The 20889-nt window shown below is 42.1% G+C and overlaps 1 pseudogene across 1 annotated transcript; it reads right to left on the bottom strand.

Moving 5' to 3' along the window:
* Positions 1-668: 668 nt before the first annotated feature.
* Positions 669-11169, bottom strand: LOC308630954 (UDP-glucuronosyltransferase 1A8-like; annotated as a pseudogene). The gene is made up of 3 exons: positions 10860-11169; positions 942-1489; positions 669-692 (listed from the first exon to the last, which is right to left on the bottom strand). The product of its transcript is annotated as a UDP-glucuronosyltransferase 1A8-like (transcript).
* Positions 11170-20889: the final 9720 nt, after the last annotated feature.

Genomic DNA, 20889 nt, shown 5'->3' with positions numbered 1-20889 from the left:
TTACACATTTACACTGTGGTTTACAGTCTGGTTCAAAGATGCGGAAAAAGTTTAAATATCTATCACTATTGGTTGATTCAAAAGAAAAACTGTTTTTTTTTTTGTTTTTTGTTTTTTTTTTTTGTTTGTTTGTTTTTTTCAGAGTAGAAAGTAGAAGTTTATTAAAGGACAGCAGAAAAGACTTCTCCCGGAGGAAGAAGGGGACCCAAAAGGTGGAATCCCAAAAGAAAAACTGTTTAAAGCTTTCAATGCAATTACTAAATGAACACATTATAAGTATTAGATTGTGAGCATGGCAACAATACATTGCCAAGTGAAATACAAGGTGAAGAACTCATGTACACTTTATTATTAGATATACTTGTTTATATTTTAAAACCTTTATTTTTATTTATCCATTTTTATGTTATGCTTAGGATTGAACACAGCACCTCGAACGTGCTAGGCGAGCACTCTACTTAGGATAGAACACAGGACCTTGCATATCCTAGGAGAGTACTCCACTGCTGAGCCACAACCAATGCTCCATTATTAGATATTACTTAATAAAACATGTGTAAACTCTGCTTTAGATACATGAATACATACAAAATAATTTCAAAAAAAGGAAATTATGCATAAAAAATTACTCAGAACAGTTTCCTAAACAATTGGCAAAAAGGAATGTCTCACATGTGTTTCTTGGGATTTTTCTGTGGCAGATTTAAAGATTGAGCTTAGAAATGACACAAATCCCATTACTGATATGCACATAAATATCAATGAGGCCAGTTTTATAAAACTTGCTAATCCACAATGAATGAATAGAAACAAAACAATTGTTAACCCAGGAAAAAATTACAAATACAATGGATATTAATAAAGAATCACAGCTCAGGAAGGAATCTTTCTTAACACCCAAAGCCAGGGTTCCCTCAGTGTGCTAAGGGAGACACACGTACCTTGGCCAGTGGCTTCCCCTGGTGGCAGTTGATTCCACCAATGAAGATCATGTTGGGCATCACAGGTCTGGGATAGTCTAAAACAAAGTCAGTTCGCAGCAACCAAATGGATACTTGGCTGAAGAGATCATATGGTGTGACAGGGGCTTGGAGAATTTCAGAGGCGCTTTCCAAGGTGGTTTTCAAGAAATATGAGCAAAATAAACGCTCCGCTAAATGGCTTATAAGGTTCTCTACTCTCTGCTTAAAAGTCATGGCATCTGAGAACCTCATTAAAAATCTGGGAATGTAGGACAGAGGACTGGGGCACTGAGCACCTTCTTCAAGGTAATGGCAGAACACTCCCCTGGTGAAGACCACAGATGGGAGTGAAAATACTTGGCAATAATTAGACCACACATGCACGTCAAAAGCATCCATAAACACTGCATCAAAAGAGCTCTCCTGTAAGTATTCTACTAACTTCTTGTCATTAAACAAACTCCTACAATGGGTAAAATGTAGTTCAAAAAAACCATTGGATGAACCAAATAATGTAGACAATAAACGTTTGTCCAGATTTTTCATTTGAGTCTCAGCGAAAACTTTGAACACATGTTGCAACTCCTCCATAGTGTAAGAAGTTAAATAAGTCTTCATGGTAAAATTCAATGACTGTCCCAGTTGCCAACTCACCTCTGGCATGACAGCAACCACCTCATGTCCTCTGTGGACTAGTGTCTCCACAACTGACCGCACGGTAAACCAGTGGATGCCATCCATGGGCACCACCAGCAGCTTGCCTGACTGGGCAGAGCCAGATACCAGCAGCAGACACAAACACAGAGGAAGGGCAGCAGGCAAAAGTCCAGGAGCCATGGGATAGCTGAGCTCCCGCTATTCAGCAGCTTGGACACAAATCTCAAAACCACAACAGGCAGAAGTACAAGCATTTTATGTACAGCAGTAATCCTGCATTCATCAATTCGTAAAGATATTTATACACTGCCAATGATTTACTCAGATAAGCAATGATTAATGAGTGACTGGTGTCTACAACCTGATGGGTATCCTTTCCAGAGAAGAATAGCTTATCATAATGTCAGGGGAGAATCACACCTCATACAGCAATGTGAGAAAAGAAACACAATATAGAGCAATGACTTTGGACTTTACAACTCAAAAAGATGAAAGGAAAGTAAATATGAATAGAGGCTGAATTGGGTATTTTTTCCAGAAGCAAAATTTGATTTTATCTTCAGATTGCCAAAGGCTCTTTTCTCAGAAACATATTGGCAACCCAGCTTCAAAGAAAACACTGAACGTCCTCAGTCCTCCTCAGTGGCAGGAGCTTTATTCACAAACAAAACTGCCCTGGATCAACCTTTCTACACTTCCTGTTCTGTTTAACCCAGGTTTCATGATCCATTTCCAAACCTTCTGAGGCCTCTAAAATGGTACAGTAGCATTCAGAGCACCGTGGACCATGACAGGAATTTGTTTTATGGTTATGCTCAGGTGTAAGTATACAATTAACATTAGGTTTACCCTTTGAGTTTGGATACATATATATGTGTAAATGAGTATATACACATACACACACACACACACACACAAAACACACACACGTATATATTTGCCAATATGTAGGGTTAGGTTTAGGGTTTGGGTTAGAATTATAATAGCGTTTTTCTTATTTGTTTTTTTTTAATGATAGGTGACAGTAGAACATATTTTGACAATCATACATACATGGAGTCTAACTTCTTTCTTGTGGTTGTACATGATGTGGAGCACACTGGTCATGTATTCATATTTGAACATAGGAAAGTTACTTCTGATTCATTCTACTGTCTTTTCCATTCCCATTCCCATCCTCATTCCAGAGATTTGATCCTCTGTGGCTACCATCTTTGGTAGCTCACTTTCCCTTGACACCTCCAGAGCAGTAGGTCATCACCTACTCAGTGCTGGCCTCACCATAATGCTGATGCCTCTGGCTTTCTGAATGATTTCAGGTATGGCCAGAGATTCAGACCTCTGCCATGGGCCCACGACCCATGGCCCTCCTTCAGGGATCAGTGTGCTTGTGTCCCACACTCCACTGAGCACTCCTGTCGCACAGGACAGACATTCTTCATGTTCTCACCCTCCTCCCACAGGACCCACACCATGCCCTGCACAGAGAAAGAACACACGCACAGTTAGTTGTACTGGACTCGACTGCACTGGGTAAAGAACATTCTATGGAAGGCCTTCGATGTCCTCCCATAAAAGGAAAGCAAGCGCAGGCTCCATTTTCTTCTTTTTAGTGTGGAAGCTCGATCCATGTGATCGGCTAGCCCATCCTGTCCCAATTTTAAAAAATATTTCCTGTATTCTGTTGGTTTCTTTCATCACTCTATTTTTTTGGCATATAGTACTCAGCCAGCCCATTCCACCGAGGGGAACCCCATTACCACCACCGGCGCAGCACGTGGGCAGGGAAGAACTAAATATACAGCTGAAAGGTTTGATGCTGTTGCTTTCTCTGTGCCCAGAGACACACAGGTAACACAGCTGAGGTTTGAGTATCCACTATGCCTCCCAATACCTGCTGTAATCCAGAGCTAGAAGACCCAGCAAGAAATCCCTCCATCTCAAACACCTTAAAAAAGACTAAGTTCAGATTCCTTAATGCTAGTTTTTTTTCTCATTTCACTAGTATTATCCTCTGTTTTGATTTGATAGCACTCCCCTCACTATTTGATATTGCACTCCTTAGTTCAAGTTTACGCATGCTTTTCTTTAATGTAATGTGCTACTTGGAAGTCTGTGTCATGCTCTCAGCATACACTGAAGATGAGAGAAGCTAATGAGCAGAAACACCAGCAAGCTGCACATAAGCCTCTGATGCCAGGATTCAGAGAGCTGCAGACAGGTAGGCACTAAGGTAAGTGGAGACTGCACCTGGGCTACCTGTTACCAAAGTATCACATGAAAGAAAATAATTGAGGTGCTCCCTGGAAGGATCCTCAAGGTCTGCCGCATGTTTCTTCACCCATCTTAGAGACTGGACGGCTGTCACGAGCCATCCATGGGATGTGTGTGTGGAATATTGTGCATAGTAGCCAAATGAGGGGATAGGCCTGGCACTGGGAACTCCCTGTCAGGGACTGATCACGTGATGCAGGTGAGCCTCCTCCTCTAGCTCTGCCTAAGACCCTGAACAGCACCTGAGATGGGTGTGACTTGCCAAGATGTCAATCAGTCTGCTGACCACAAGACATCACAAAGAAAGACTCCATCCTGGAAACCTTATTCCTGCCTCTGATGTCCCCACTATAAAACAAAGGGAGTGAGCTCAGGCTCTCTTTCCAGCGCTTTTTCCAGCATGGAAGCTGACCCTGAAGGTCGAAAAACCCTCCCCACCCCTGATTTGAAAATCATCTCTGTGTTGTGTGGCTTTTGCTGTTGCTTTCTCAGCTTAATGCAGCCACCCGCTTAAACCCAGTTTGCATGGGTCGAGGACTAGAGACGGCCAAAGTGACGATGTTTATTATGAGTAAGAGGTAAAGCAGGCTCCACAGAGGGATGTGGAAGAGCTGGTCTCCCCCTAAACAGACTGCTTACAGAACGTGCTCTAGGCTAGAGCTGGAATGCCCCCAAAGGCCCATGTGTTTGAGGACTGGTCCCTAGTGTGGCACCACTTCATGTGGGGGAAACTTCAAGAGTGGGGCCTACTGGGAGGTCTTTGTGTCTTGGAGGATCTGCCCTTGACAGGACAGTTGGGCCCCAGCCTTCCCTGCCTTTCTTTCATGGCCCAGGGGCCACCAGGTGAACAGCGCTGTACCACCACATGCTCCCCACATAATGTGCTTCCTCACCACAGGCCCAGAAGCAATGGGGCCAACCAATCGAGACTCGGGTGTCCACATCTCACCTTTCCCACATTGATCTTCTCAGGTTCCTGCTGCCTTAATGGAAGCCTAGCAAGGAAATTCAGGCCCTGGGAGGCAACTCCCCTCTGCCTGCTTTTGCAGGCTGGAGGCCTCCACAGAGCTGGGAGTACAGGAGACTGGGCTGCAGGCCCACTGAGGTGACAGAAGCACCTCTGCCTCAGGGACACCGTCAGTGTGATGACCAGCCCCCTCCTGAGGAGGGAAGAAGTGGTGAAACCCAGACTCTTGGGCCACCTGGGGTCCGTTGCTCTCCCTTCTGCCAATATCTCCAGGACAAGATGACTCTGTTTCCTGGGCTGGTGTCTGCTTGGGAGGAACTCGTCACCACTTAGAGCAAAAGGTGGAAGAGTGATGATTCCCTGAAGGCTTCTTGTCACCGAGCTTCCTGATGATGATGGCCAGCTTTAGTGGCTCCTGTAACAATGACCAGGTGTCCCCCTTGCTGGGAACTAAAGGGTCCCCTGTGACTCAGGACTTCTAATGTCTGTGGAAATCTGGGAACATTTCAGGACAACCACTGTGAGTTGTCACATATGTGCAGGAGAGACTCAACACCATGTTCCCAAACAGTAACAAGGAAAACACACAGCTGATGCTGGACTTAGTCCTGGTGTCCGCTAGTCATTCAGGACATATGACAGGGTATCCACGATTTAACCAGGGACTCTCGTCATGTTTATTCCTCACTAGACCTCGGTCACACAAACCCTCTGCTTGAGTCTAAAATGGTGCCACTCAAGGCAGCTGTCCATCTCACACTGCTGGCTCAGTGCTCTGCCCACCCACAGGTACCAGGGCAAACACTGCAACACTAGACACTCTCACAAAAATTGCTGCTGCCTTGCCACCCAAGCCCCTCCTAAGGGGTCTTGCTTTTTATTTTTTATGTCTTTGCTATATTCCAATTTCTAGAATTCCTCTTACCTTTCATAAAATTAAGCATCCATATTTCTTGCATTTTTCCTACTGTTCCTTCATTTCAAATCTTGAGAAGCACTGATGCTAACAATTTAATTTCATGATGCTCTTTGAATAGGACGTGCTAACAGACAAGATGCTGTGCATAGCTACAGTCCCTTCAAGGGTCAAATGTCCAAATCATCATCTAAATTACCCAGTGGAAACAACCTCTTCCCAACCACCCTTGCCTCGCCATCTGCCCCACCGCCAAAATATCTAGCAAAGTCTACGGGAGAAGGGGCCAACATACCCTGCAGGTCCTCACAACACACTGGGGTAAAATACCCTTGGCAAAACATTCACTGTTTTCGTGATTTTATTTTATTTTAAATATTTATTTTTTGTTTTAGGTGGACACAATATCTTTATTTCACATTTATGTGGTGCTGAAAATCGAACCCAGTGCCTCACGCATGCTAGGCAAGCACGCTACCACTTGAGCCACATCTCCAGCCCTGTCTTAGGGATTTTAAAGTGAAGAATTCTGTGTCTTTCTGGACAGTCATGATGCTGTGAACCACCACACCCCAGTTCTAGATTCTCATCACCCCAAAAAAATCCTTTGAAGCAGTGACTCCCATTCCCTGCCCCCTCAGTCTCTGCTGTCTCTCTGAACTTGCCTATTCTGGGTATTGTATAAATGAGATGGATGATACATTTGTGGCCTTTGGTGTTTGACCCCTCACTTCAGGTGTTTGCAAGTTTTGTATATTTTGTAGCTTGTATCCATATTTCTTTTCTCTTTGCAGGTGAATGCCGGTTAATGTGGTTCTCTTGTTTGAATGCATCATGTTTTTAATCTGTTCATCCACCAAGATATTGGTGGGTTGTTTTTCTTTTCACTGCTGTGAATGATGCTTCCATGAACATTCATGCCAGTATGTATTTAAGATGCCATCGTTAAAATTCCCTCCGTGGCACTTGAACAAGGCACACAAACCCATGCCCTTGACACACACACAAACATAGGTACACAATCACACATTCAATCACCAATGCTCCTTTTCACTAGACAGATGCAGTTCAGACCATGACCCCTCTCCTCCAGCAATACAAACACTGAATGCTTTCCTGAGAGACACCTACTCCTCTGAAACAAGGATGCAGAAACACACACATTTCATAGCTCTTTGGATGAAAGTTTACACTTGTACATGTGCTGTACCCAGGATCTTAATCAAAGGGCCCTCTGAAAATTTTGCTTTATGTTATATTCATAAATGATACATGAATACATAATCTTCCAATATGTGAAAACTCGTGCACACACACACATCTTCTATGCACATATAAAACCAAATATTTTATTTACTCTTTAAAACTATAAGTGTATTATATAAACCAAGCATATTAAAAACTCTGTGAAGTTCCATATGTTCCATATTTTATAGACATTTCTATTTGATGGTGATATAAAATCCTATGCAGCTCTGTATCTCTAAGCCACTCTGGTGACACCACGGGCCATGTCAATCTCAGTGTTCATTCAGGAAATCTAGGGTGGAGGACAGGGCATGCAAAGGGCCTGGGTGTTGCTTGGAACTGTACTGATCTAGGACAAAGGGGAGAGAGCTTTTAAATGGATCAGCTTTTTATGGTCCTGCCACATGCATCTCCTTGCTTGGTCTTAGCAAGAGCAAGAAACCATGCCTGGCTTTGACTCACCTACAACTGTCAACTCCCAGCCTTTTACAAGGAGCATTATATTGTGTTTCCACCAGCTGGTCAAACAGACTCTTTTAAAAAACTCTGCCAAATGCAGAAAGCTGTGTATGGTTTTCACACCCCTAACACTGTAGTCTCCAAGCCTTTAGAATGAGAAATCTTTCACTATCCCACCAGTTGGCTGAAAGGATACTCTTACTAAATACCTGTGAATATATAAGAGAATGGAACTGTTACAAACTCTACTGAACATGCAACAGATGAAACACCCATAGTCCATCCCTAATAAAATCATATACTGAGATAACACAGCCTGCTCCACTATAATCTAGATACGGTACACTTGCCAACACTATTACTTTTGTATTCATCAAGACCTTTTCAGTTTCGAAGAATTTAATCCCACTTTAAACTGCCTAAATCACAGTGTTTTTCAGGTATTGGGTCCAATAAATATACATGGTATTACACAGATAATAAATATTGGAACTGAAAAAGAAAAAATAGGAATAAGCTGGACATAAAGTTGCAAAAATTGTTCTTTAAACTTCAGAAAATGAAAATTGCCTTTGCTCAAAAAATGTCTAAACAATTTTAAGAAAAAAGATGTTATGTAAATGAAGTATCTGATAGATATTTTAAAAGACATATGCACAAGTAAAAAGAAATACATATTCTTGGGTGAAAAAAGAAAAACTAAACTTTTCAAATGTTCTCACATGAGTGAAAATATGTAATGTAATATTCCCTGAAACGTCATAATTACTTTTATTTTCAGACCTCAACAAAATGACTTTAAATTTTATGAAAAAAAACACATTATGAGAATCACAAGATAAATTAGAAATATGAATAGGTACTATAGTCCTTGTCCTCCCAAGTATTCAAAACTTCTTAATCAAAACACAGTACTGCAGCATAAACGGAAAAATAAGGCAGTGGAATAAAACAGTTCTGAAGCACACACCAGCACATAGAAAATTACAATCATATGTATATAGTGTAATTAAAGTGACAGATAATGGAATTAGTATTAAAGTGAGTTCTGATAGTAGACTATTATTTGAGAAAATAAAAAATGTTCTTAACACTGGAGGAACAAAAAGCAACAAAACATAATCTGCAAATAATGTGTCCATGAGTCAGATTTGCAAAAACCTAAAAGGTTGAAGTAGAGAAAATTATTAGGAAGAGTTAATCAATTGGAAAAATATTCATAGCACATATAAAAGAGCTGTGCTATGTTCCTAATAACACAGGGCCACATTCGTGCCACATAAATAGACACACACACACACACACAGACACACACAGTTCAGTGCAACGAATGAAGAACAGAATTACGACCAAAAGAAGTTGGGACACAGGACTATCCTTAGAGAAAACTAATACAATTAGATGTTTCGACAGTGTACTTAAAGGTCTTTTTGCAAAAAGAAAACAGCAACACTGGAAGAGTTGAAAAAAATAAAATGATGTGCAAAAATGTTTCTACATCTCAGGTAAGGAAAGACACAAACAAATTGGGATCCTGAACTCTTAAAGAAAACCTTTACCAGTTTGACTCCCGAAATCAAAAATCCTACATGACAAACATAAAGAACAGCTCCAAAAAATTTATTCATGCCACATACTAAAAAGCTGAATTAATATCCAAATAGAGAATTAAAGAAACTAGTTCTAAAAAGACAGATAGCCATGTTAAAAATGGCTAACAAATGTGAATAGTAAAATCCCAAGAAATGCAAATGCCCACATACTATGGAAACAGAAAGCAAAATCCAAAGCTTGATTTTTCATTTATAAAATTAACAAAACTTAAAATTATAACATCTGGAGCTGGAGAAGGTATGTAAACGCTACAGCCACCATACACTACTGATCAAAGAGGAGGGGTTGCTCAAGACTCTGAAGGTTAGTTAAGCATAACATGAGCACAGCAACTAACCAACAGCTCTACCCCTAAGACGCTCCTAGGATACAAAGAAAACAGCAAAAGTAGGGAAACACAAGAGTGGAAAGAGAATACTTCAGAATGGTTACTGCAGTCTTCTTCAAAGAGGCAAAAAGCAGAAAAAAAAACCTTTAAATATCTATCACCATTGGTGGGTTCAAAAGAAAAAGGTCCTTAAAGCTTTCAATGCAATTACTAAATGAACAAGTTAACTTTGTAAGTAATGAATGGAGAACATGACTACAATACATTGCCAAGTGAAAATGCAAGGTAAAGAACTCATGTACAAAAAAAATAAATTAAAAAAAGAACTCATGTACACTTCACTATTAGATATTATTGTATAAAATAGGTATGAAGTTTGCATTACATAAATGCATACATATTCAATAACTTTAATAAAAAGAAAACATGCATACAAAACTGCTAAGAATACTTGCCTGTAGGATTGGCAAAAAAATATAATAACAAAATGGTTCACATCCTAATATGTTTCTCAGGGTTTTTCTGAAGCAGTAATAGAAAGAAAGCATAAAAATGACATGAATTGGGGCCTGGGGATACAGCTCAGTTGGTAGAGTGCTTGCCGAACATACACAAGGCACTGAGTTCAATCCCCAGCAACACCAAACACAAACAAGCAAACAGATAAAAAAAATGACATGAATTCCATACTGATATGCACATAAATATCAATGAGGCCAGCTTTATAGAATTTGCTAACCCACACTTAATGAACAGGCACCAAACAATTGTTAACCCAGGAAGAAATGCCAGACACGATGGATATTAAAGGAATCCCAGCTCAGTAAGGGTTCTTTCTTAATGCCCAAAGCCAGGTTTTCCGCAGTGTGCTAAAGGAGACACAACATACCTTGGGTAGTGGCTTCCTCTGGTGGCAGTTGATTCCACCAATGAAGATCATGTTGGGCATCACAGGTCTGGGATACTCCAAAACAAAGTCAGTTCTTAACAACCAAATAGATATTTGGCTGAAGAGATCACCTATTGTGACAGGTGTTGGGAGAGTTTCAGAGGCGACTTCCAAGGTAGTTTGGAAAAAATAAGGGCAAAATAAATGCTCTTCCAAGTATATTAGATGATTCCTTACTCTCTCCATGAAACTCAAAACATCTGAGGACTTCGAGAACAATCTGGGAACATAAGACAGAGGACTGGGGCACTGTGCACCATCTTCAAGGTAATAGCAAAACACTCCCCTGGTAAAGACCACGGATGGAAGTGAAAAGTATTTGGCAACAACTAAGCCACACATATCAAAAGGATCCAAAAACATTGCATCAAAAGCGCTCTCCTTTAAGTATTCCACTAGCTTCTTGTCATTAAACAAACTCCTACACCGTGAAAAAGTGATGTCAAAAAATGCTTTGGATGAACCCATTGCTAGACCATACATACTTTGTTCTGGAGTTTTCCATTGAGTGTCAGCAAAAATCTTGAATTCTCGGTCCAAGTCCCCCAGAGTGTAAGAAGTTGAAAAAGTCTTCACCGTAAAATTCAGTGACTGTCCCAGTTGCCAACTCACCTCTGGCATGACAGCAACCACCTCATTTCCTCTGTGGACGAGTTTCTCCACAACTGACCGCATGGTAAACCAGTGGCTGCCATCCATGGGCACCACCAGCAGCTTGCCTGCCTGGGCAGAGCCAGATGCCAGCAGCAAACTCACACACAGAGGAAGGACGGCAGGCAAAAGAGCAGAAGCCATGTGATAGCTGAGCCCCCAACAATCCAGCTGCTTGGACACAAAGCTCAAGGGATACAGTAGGCAGAAGAAGTCCAGGTACTTAGATACCAGAACTGTTCACGTAGGTGTGCTCATCAATTTGTGAAAATGTATTATGCCTGCTGTCAATCATTTACTCAGAGGAGCCTTGATTAATGAATGACAACTATTGACCTATCCGGCTTATGTGTTTTCCAGGTTTATGATCTTTGCCTCCAAGGAGCATCATGCCCTGAACCACAATGTGACTTTAATAACAGAATTACTAGGCAATGGATTGGGACTTTGTCATCTGGAAGGATTAAAAGGCAAACCTCAATAAACATTACATTTTAGAATTTGTTCAAAGTAAAACCCAGACTTTATCTTCATAGCACCAGAGACTCTTTGCTCAGAATGAAATGGGAGATCCAGCTTCAAAGGAACTCCTGGAAGGGCCTCAGTCCTGATCTGCTCCCGGCCAGTGAATGTGGTTCACCACTGAATGTGCCATGGACTCACACTGCTGCTGTCTCTTCAACTTTCAACAGGAGTCATGCTCCATTCCCAAACCCTCTGAGGCCTCTGAAATGCCACAACAGGATTGAGAGCCCGCTACATTTGACCCCATGTGGCCACCATCTATAGGAACTCGCTTTCTCTTGACTCCTCCAGAGCAGCAGGTCATCACCTACTCAATGCTTGCCTCATAATGGAGAAGGCCTCTGACTTCCCATATGATTTCATGTCCCAACCAGAGACTTAGAGATCTGTTGTGGATCCATGACCCATGAGCCCTCCCTGAGGGATGTAAGTGCCTCTCTCCCACACTCTAGTGAGCATTCTTTGTGGACACAGGATACACAGTCTCCATGTTCTCACCCTCCTTCCACAGGACCCACACTGTGTCCAGCCAGAGAAAAGTACACAGCTACAGTTTGTTCCACTGGACTCAGCTACATTAGGCCATTTTACATACCTTCACAGGTGAGCACAGTGGCATTTCTCCAATAATACCACAGGGAGAGTCAAGAGAGCGATTCCACAGCCAAACTAGGGGCATCACCCTTGTTAGGAACACACGGTGGTTCCTTCAAGACCCTGGATGTTACCAGATACTGGCTGTATCACTGCTTTGGCAACTGTCATGTTACATCATTGTCTTTAGAGACTCAGAAGGAGGAGAGTGACAACAGCAATACGTGTGGTCTGGAGTCTCAGAATCCACCTCCACACAGAAAGCTCAGTGAACAATCATCCTCAGACCAGGACATCTTTTGACACTCCAACACTTGGGCATAAGCCTGAGGCCACCCAACCAGTCTGCAGAACTGAGTCACACTTGGCTTGGGAGGGGAGGAAGAAGGTCTCACTCTGACAACGCCAACCCTCCTCCTTCCCCAGACATCCACACCACCACACAGGATGCTCTCCCTGGAGCATGGCTCCACAGAAGGAAAGGAGACCTGCGGCCATCACCCAGCACCCTAGCATTCCATGATCCCTCCAGGACCCCACTCCACTATCACCTCAAAGGCAACCCTGGTGGAAATGGCAGTGAGGAGGCGGTGATCACGATGACCAGCGTGTGCACCTTGCTGGACCTTCAGTGTTGCTGTCAGCTAAGATGCTTCAACACAGAGACAGGCGAACCTCAGACCAGCAGAGCTGGTTGCCATAAAAAGCCCAATGGGAAGTTCAACCTAGCTTTGGTCCTAGATGGTTCCTTTCCTGCCCAGCTCAAAGTTCATCACATTCACCTCACCAACACAGGGATGGTCCCACTTTCTGGATTCCAAATTGTCAAAGGGATTACAAAGCCTTCAATTAGAAAGTCAAACAGTATCCCTAATCAGCAAAAAATCAGGGCCAATGACAGACCTCTCATAGAGAGATTCCCATCTCTGTGCATTTAAGACAAGTGTGGAGTTAGGCCTGCTACACCTCCAATACATCCAGCCACAAGGTACCCAAGGCTCCCCTCTGAAACAGAAGCATTCCTGAATTGTGCATGAGCATAGCCTCAGGCCATACCTTTCCTAAGAAAGGACTCTGAATAACCTCAGAACCCAGTCTGCACCCTCTGCTGAATAACAGACCCCAAAGACTAGAATGGCCACCCAGGTTATATATCATATAATCATCCTCTCCAGAAGCCACTGCAGTACTCAGCCAGGAGGCCCACTTGGTAGCACAGTCCAGATAATTGCTTCAAGAGAGAGTGGAGCTCAGCAGCTACCACCCCTGGTGTCAGAACAAAGGCATGTGGCTCACATGACTGAAGAGTGATCAACAGGCCTGCCCACCTATTGTGGTAACTAGCTCATCCTCTAGAGTCACAGTGTAGGGAGCCAGATTAACATGACCACAGCCATCTTCATTCATAACCTGGCCTGATGAATAAACCTATCCAGTCCCTGCACAGTTACACTGCATACCACAGAAAAACAAAACCACTATGGTGTCACTGGAGTGGGTCATGCAACACCATAACATTGCCAGAGCCAGGAACGTGCCTGGCATCTTTCATTCTAGATCAATAAAACTTAATGCATTCTTGCTTGGGTGAAGGCCACCTTGCTTGTGACCACTACTATATAAGTCCACTCCCTGGGAATGAAGTTGCAGGGATCTACTGGCCTATTGCTTCCCTTGACCAAGAATTTGTCCAAAATTCCCCATTATTCCTCAAAGCTTCAATTCTTATTTTCTATGAAACTTGTTGGTCTCTTGACATCTTCTGCTTATGGCTGAGATTTCTTTTCTTTTCTTTTTTAAGAATTTTTTAAAAAATTTTTAGTTGTAGTTGGACACAATACATTTTTTATTTTTTATTTTTATGTGGTGCTAAGGATCAAACTAAGTGCCTTGCACATGCTAGGCGAGCGCTCTACTGCTGAGTCACAGCCCCAACCCCATGGCTGATAGTTCTTTATGTAGGATAACCCTAGAACATCCAGGATAGACTAATCAGTAAATGAAGAGCTATGCCTCAAGAAAACCAGTGGATGTCAGAGCAGGCAGTTGTACCCTGAAATGCACACACACCAATGTAAAATAAAAAATATTTAAGTAAATGAATCATGATAACTCCCAAAAAACTAATAAAGGTGCAATCATTGATACTCAGGAAATGAAACAATAGATCATGGCTAAAAAAGAATTCAGAATAATGTTCAGAAAAGTCATCGAACTACAAAGACACATGGGTAGAACTTTTTGGAAAATTTGGGAAACACATAAATAAGAAGTAGCAAAAATTTAACATTTAAAAAAACAGAATTCCAACAAGATGTCCTACACAATGAAAACTAAGTGAAAGTAGAGGTAGCTATAAGTTTATCAAGCAAAATTGACTTTAAGTGAATAATTGTACAGGAGACTCGAGATGGCAGAACAGTGAGGCCAGCACTACTTTGCTCCTTGACAGAAGTGCAATTAACAGATACCCCTCTGCATGGAGGAATTAGAGGTCTTCTATGATGCCAGACTCTTGATATCACCATTATTGCCAGAGAGATTTGACACCATGTTCCCAAACAAAATCCCACTATCATCAATGTTTCCTTCTCACAAAATCGATGCTGTTAAGACTATGACACCTATTCTTCAGCAATACAAATACTGAATGCTTTCCCAAGGGACATCTGCCAATTTCAAACACACTCCATAGGTCTATGGATGAAAATTTTTACAGTTATACCTGTGCTATACCCAGGCTCTTAACCATAGGGCCCTCTGTGATCTTAATTCTTCTTTGAGAACTGTGCTTACTGTACATTTATATTTATAAATGTATATAGTCACCCAATCTATTAAAGTTTGAATCCATATATGTCCTTTAATACATATATAAAATCAAATATTTTATTTTTAAGATATGAATGTTATTAAAAAAACCAAACATATTTGAAACTCTATATGGTTCCATGTTTTATAGGCATTCCTAAATGATGGTGACAGAAAATCATATACAGATTCTGACTTCCTAAAACCCTCTAGGTGAGCCACCCTGACCTTGCTGTGGGTTCAGGAAAGTGCAGGGCCCCACCCCAGGGCAGAGGGCAAGAGCACAGGCAGTGCCTCCTGGTGACTGGCACAGTGCTGATAGAGGGTGAAAGGGAGAAAAGCCTGTTGAATGACTCCGCTTGTTAAGATCCTGCAACATGTATCTCCTTGCTTGGTCTTCCCGAGAGCAGAAAGATGTACCTAGCTTTAACATGCCTGAAGGCACAGTCCCCCAGGCTTTTAGAATGAGCATTAGGTCATGTTTCCACAGGTGAAGAGAAGACCCTCTCCAACACCTGCCAGCCTGGGAGAGAATAGGGTTATGCCTCAAAGTATACTGAACAGGCCAGAAGACAGAACTACAGATAAAAAGGCACAGTCCATCCCTAAGATGCTGAGATAATGTATGAATTGTTCCTCACGAATTTAGCCACCCTGCATTTTCCAAGAACATTAGTTTTGTATTTGTCAAGATTACTTCAGTTGCAAGTGACTGCATACAATTTGAACTTGCCTGGACCAATAATGTACTCATGTGTTTCAGTAAAGCAAATGGTGAAAATACCAGCAGGGAGAATGATTTGCAGATGCTGTTCTATACCAAATCAATCTTACAAACTAAGAAAAAATATAGGAATATAATTAGATATTAAGTAAATGCACAAAACTGCCCTTTAATTACCAATAACCAGTTCAAAATAAATAAAACTAGCACTGTGCACAAATAATAAAATGCATAGAAATAAACGTTAAGAACGAGATAAAAGGTTTGGAGCGCGCGCTGGGTAGCGGCGAGGTACCGGAGCGGGAGTACAGCGATGCGGATTCTGTGGGCTCCTGCAAGCTGTGCACTGGCCGTGCTAGTGCTGAGTTCCAGCTTTGAGACAGAGGAGAGAAGCGGTCCAGTTCGATTCTCGACACCGGTCGGACCACGGAGGAGGACAGCAGCCGCTATCTTGGAGAGCTGATGTAATCATCCCTGTTTTCTACTGATCTCAGCTCATTCAACTACGGGTGATTCCAGGCTGGTATTTGCCTGCGTCTCGCAGACAGATCGCTCAGGCTCAGGACTGGAGAACCTGAGGAGAATACTCTTCGGGGCTCGCTCCTGGCAAGGCGTGCACCAGACTTTGAGCGGCCGGATTCTGGCTCCCCGGGCTGCTTTGGTCCAGGGCGGGGGAACCTGTGGGGACTGCGTGCTGAGGCCAGCTCCAAGTGGAAAGTGCGCTGAGGGGCGGAGGGGCTCTGACTCCCGGATCAGTTTTGGCCTGGGGCTGGGGAGCCCGCGGGGACTGCATCTTTGACCCTGCTCCTAGCGGAGCGTGCACCGAGCTGGGAGAGTTTGGAGCAGCCAGGCTCGGGCTCCCGGGGCTGCTTTGGCCTGGGGCTGGGGAAACCGTGGCGGTTGCTCTGTGGAGCCTGCTCCTAGCAGAGCGTGGCTGGGATCGGAGAGGCCGGGTTCTGGCTCCCGAAGCTGCTTTGGCCCAGGGCTGGGGAACCTACAGGGACTGCTTCTCGGTCCAGGTCCTGCTGGGTGCTGAGGGGGCCTGGGGGGCAGAGTGGAGCTGCCACCTGCGCCCAGAGTAGGCCAAGTGACCTGCCGGCGTGGTAGCCAAGTCACCCCATTTGGAGTGGGGGCGGGGAAGAGCCGCCGTCTGAGCCTGCAAGGTAGGCAGACCTGTGACCCACTGGCAGGACAGGCCCGGCAGCCTGCCAGAGTGGTGGACAAGTAGCATCAAGGCAGTCACGTCACACTGGTTGGAGTGGGGGTTGAGCAGAGCCGCCGCCCGTGTCCGGAAAAGACCCAGCAACCCGTTGGAGAGGCAGTTGGTACCCCCACTGGGAGTGGGGGCTGAGAAGAACTGCCGCCTGAGCCCACAAGGTAGGCAGATCTGCGACCCACCGGCGGAACAGGCTTAGAGGCCGACCAGCGTGGTAGACACGTCTCACCAATTGGAGTAGGGGCGGAGCAGAGCTGCCGCCCACACCCGGATCAGGACCAACGACCCGAGGGCGTGGTAGTTACGTCACCACAATTGGAGTGGGGGCAGAGTAGAACCGCCACCCGTGCCCGCAGGGTGGGCAGACCTGCGACCAACCAGCGTGGTAGATAGATCACCCTAATTAGAGGAGGAGCACAGCCACTACCCGCCCTGCAAGAGAGATCTCCCAACTATACAAGAACAATATAAATAAATAGGGGGAAAATTTCAAAAACACAACAGGTTCACCAAGCAGAAAAAAACGCGAGCAGTATGAAAAGACAAGGAAAGAAAGGACCACAAGCAATGCAGGTCAACTCAACTCTAGAAGAGGTAATAGCTGCAACAGATGGAATGTCAGATAAAGAGTTCAGGATATACATGCTTCAGATGATCTGGAGTCTCAAGGAAGACATGAGACAGCAAAATCAGACAATGAAAGATCACTTTGACAAGGAACTACATAAACAAATCCAGGAAGTAAAAGACCAATTTCACAGGGAGATAGAGGTAATAAAAAACAAACAAATAGAAATCCTAGAAATGCAGGAAGCAATAAACCAACTTAAAACCTCAATTGACAATACTACCAGCAGAGTAGATCACTTAGAAGATAAAACATCAGACAATGAAGACAAAGTATTTCAACTTGAAAAGAACATAGACAGCTCAGCAAGTCTGCTAAGAAACCATGAACAGAACATCCAAGAAATATGGGATAACATTAAAAGACCAAACTTAAGAGTCATTGGGATACAGGAAGGCACAGAGCTCCAAACCAAAGGAATAAACAATCTATTCAATGAAATAATGAAAACTTCCCAGACTTGAAGAATGAAACAGAATCCCAAATCGTAGAAGCCTACAGGACGCCGAAAGTGCAAAATCATAAGAGATCCACACCTAGACACATTATAATGAAGATGCCCAACATACAGAATAAGGAGAGAATTTTAAAAGCTACAAGAGAAAGAAAGCAGATTACATTTAGGGGTAAACCAATCAGGATAACAGCTGATCTATCAACACAGACTCTGAAAGCTAGAAGATCCTGGAATAACATATTTCAAACACTGAAAGAAAATGGGTTCCAACCAAGAATCGTGTATCCGGCGAAATTAAGCTTCAGGATGGAAGATGAAATTAAAACCTTCCACGATAAACAAAAGTTAAAAGAATTCGCAGCTAGAAAACCATCTCTTCAAAAAATCCTTGGCAAAACATTACAGGAAGAGGAAACCGAAAATAACATTGAAAACCATCAGTGGGAGGTAGGACAGTAAAGGGGGGAAAGTAATCAAAGAGGAAAACAAATCAGGTTTAGTAACATTAATAAACAAATATGGCTGGAGGAACAAACCATATCTCAATAATAACCCTAAATGTTAATGGCTTAAACTCACCAGTTAAGAGACACAGGCTAGTTGAATGGATCACAAAACAAGACCCAACAATATATTGCCTACAGGAGACACATTTGATAGGAAAAGATATACATAGACTGAAGGTGAAAGGCTGGGAAAAATCATTCCACTCATATGGACTGCAGAAACAAGCAGGAGTGTCCATACTCATATCAAACAAAATAGATTTCAAGCCAAAGTTAATCAAAAGGGATAAAGAGGGACACTGCATACTGCTCAAGGGAACCATACACCAACAAGACATAACAATCATAAATATATATGCCCCAAACAATGGTGCAGCTACGTTCATCAAGCAAACTCTTCTCAAGTTCAAGAGTCTAATAGACCACCATACAATAATCATGGGAGACTTCAACACACCTCTCTCACCACTGGACAGATCTTCCAAACAAAAGTTAAATAAGGAAACTATAGAACTCAAAAACACAATTAACAACCTAGACTTAATTGACATATATAGAATATACCACCCAACATCAAGTAGTTACACTTTTTTCTCAGCAGCACATGGATCCTTCTCAAAAATAGATCATATATTATGTCACAGGGCAACTCTTAGACAATATAAAGGAGTAGAGATAATACCATGCATCTTATCTGATCATAATGGAATGAAACTGAAAATCAACGATAAAAGAAGGAAGGAAAAATCATGCATCACTTGGAGAATGAACAATAGGTTACTGAATGATCAATGGGTTATAGAAGACATTAAGGAGGAAATTAAAAACTTCTTAGAGTTAAATGAAAACACAGACACAACATATCGGAATCTATGGGACACATTGAAAGCAGTTCTAAGAGGAAAATTCATTGCTTGGAGCTCATTCCTTAAAAAAAGAAAAAACCAACAAATAAATGATCTCATATTTCATCTCAAAATCCTAGAAAAAGAAGAGCAAAACAACAGCAAAAGAAGTAGAAGGCAAGAAATAATTAAAATCAGAGCTGAAATTAATGAAATCGAAACAAAAGAAACAATTGAAAAAATTGACAAAACCAAAAGTTGGTTCTTTGAAAAAATAAATGAAATCGACAGACCCTTAGCCATGCTAACGAAGAGAAGAAGAGAGAGAACCCAAATTACTAGCATACAGGATGAAAAAGGCAATATCACAACAGACACTTCAGAAATACAGAAGATAATCAGAAATTATTTTGAATCCTTATACTCCAATAAAATAAAAGATAGTGAAGGCATTGATAAATTTCTTAAGTCATATGATCTTCCCAGATTGAGTCAGGAAGATATAGACAACCTAAACAGACCAATAACAATAGAGGAAATAGAAGAAACCATCAAAAGACTACCAACTAAGAAAAGCCCAGGACCAGATGGGTATACAGCAGAGTTTTACAAAACCTTTAAAGAGGAACTAACACCAATAATTTTCAAGCTATTTCAGGAAATAGAAAAAGAGGGAGAACTTCCAAATACATTCTACGAGGCCAACATCACCCTGATGCCTAAACCAGACAGAGACACTTCAAAGAAAGAAAACTACAGACCAATATCTCTAATGAACTTAGATGCAAAAATCCTCAATAAAATTCTGGTGAATCGGATTCAAAATCATATCAAAAAAATTATACACCATGATCAAGTAGGATTCATCCCTGGGATGCAAGGATGGTTCAATATACGGAAATCAATAAATGTTATTCACCACATCAATAGACTTAAAAATAAGAACCATATGATCATCTCGATAGATGCAGAAAAAGCATTTGACAAAGTACAGCATCCCTTTATGTTCAAAACTCTAGAAAAATTAGGGATAACAGGATCATACCTCAACATTGTAAAAGCAATCTATGATAAGCCACAGGCCAGCATCATTCTGAATGGAGAAAAATTGAAGGCATTCCCTCTAAGATCTGGTACAAGACAGGGATGCCCTCTCTCACCACTTCTGTTCAACATAGTCCTCGAAACACTGGCCAGAGCAATTAGACAGACGAAAGAAATTAAAGGCATAAAAATAGGAAAAGAAGAACTTAAATTATCACTATTTGCAGATGATATGATTCTATACCTAACAGACCCAAAAGGGTCTACAAAGAAACTATTAGAGCTAATAAATTAATTCAGCAAAGTGGCAGGATATAAAATCAACACGCATAAATCAAAGGCATTCCTGTATATCAGCAACAAATCCTCTGAAACGGAAATGAGGACAATGACTCCATTCACAATATCCCCCCAAAAAATAAAATACTTGGGAATCAACCTAACAAAAGAGGTGAAAGACCTATACAATAAAAACTACAGAACCCTAAAGAGAGATATAGAAGAAGACCTCAGA

The sequence above is a fragment of the Spermophilus citellus genome (assembly GCF_964194105.1).
Source record: "Spermophilus citellus genome assembly, chromosome: 11".
Classification (NCBI taxonomy): Eukaryota; Metazoa; Chordata; class Mammalia; order Rodentia; family Sciuridae; genus Spermophilus; species Spermophilus citellus.
The sequence above is the reverse complement of the archived record's forward strand: the minus strand, read 5'-3'. Positions and strand labels throughout refer to the sequence as shown.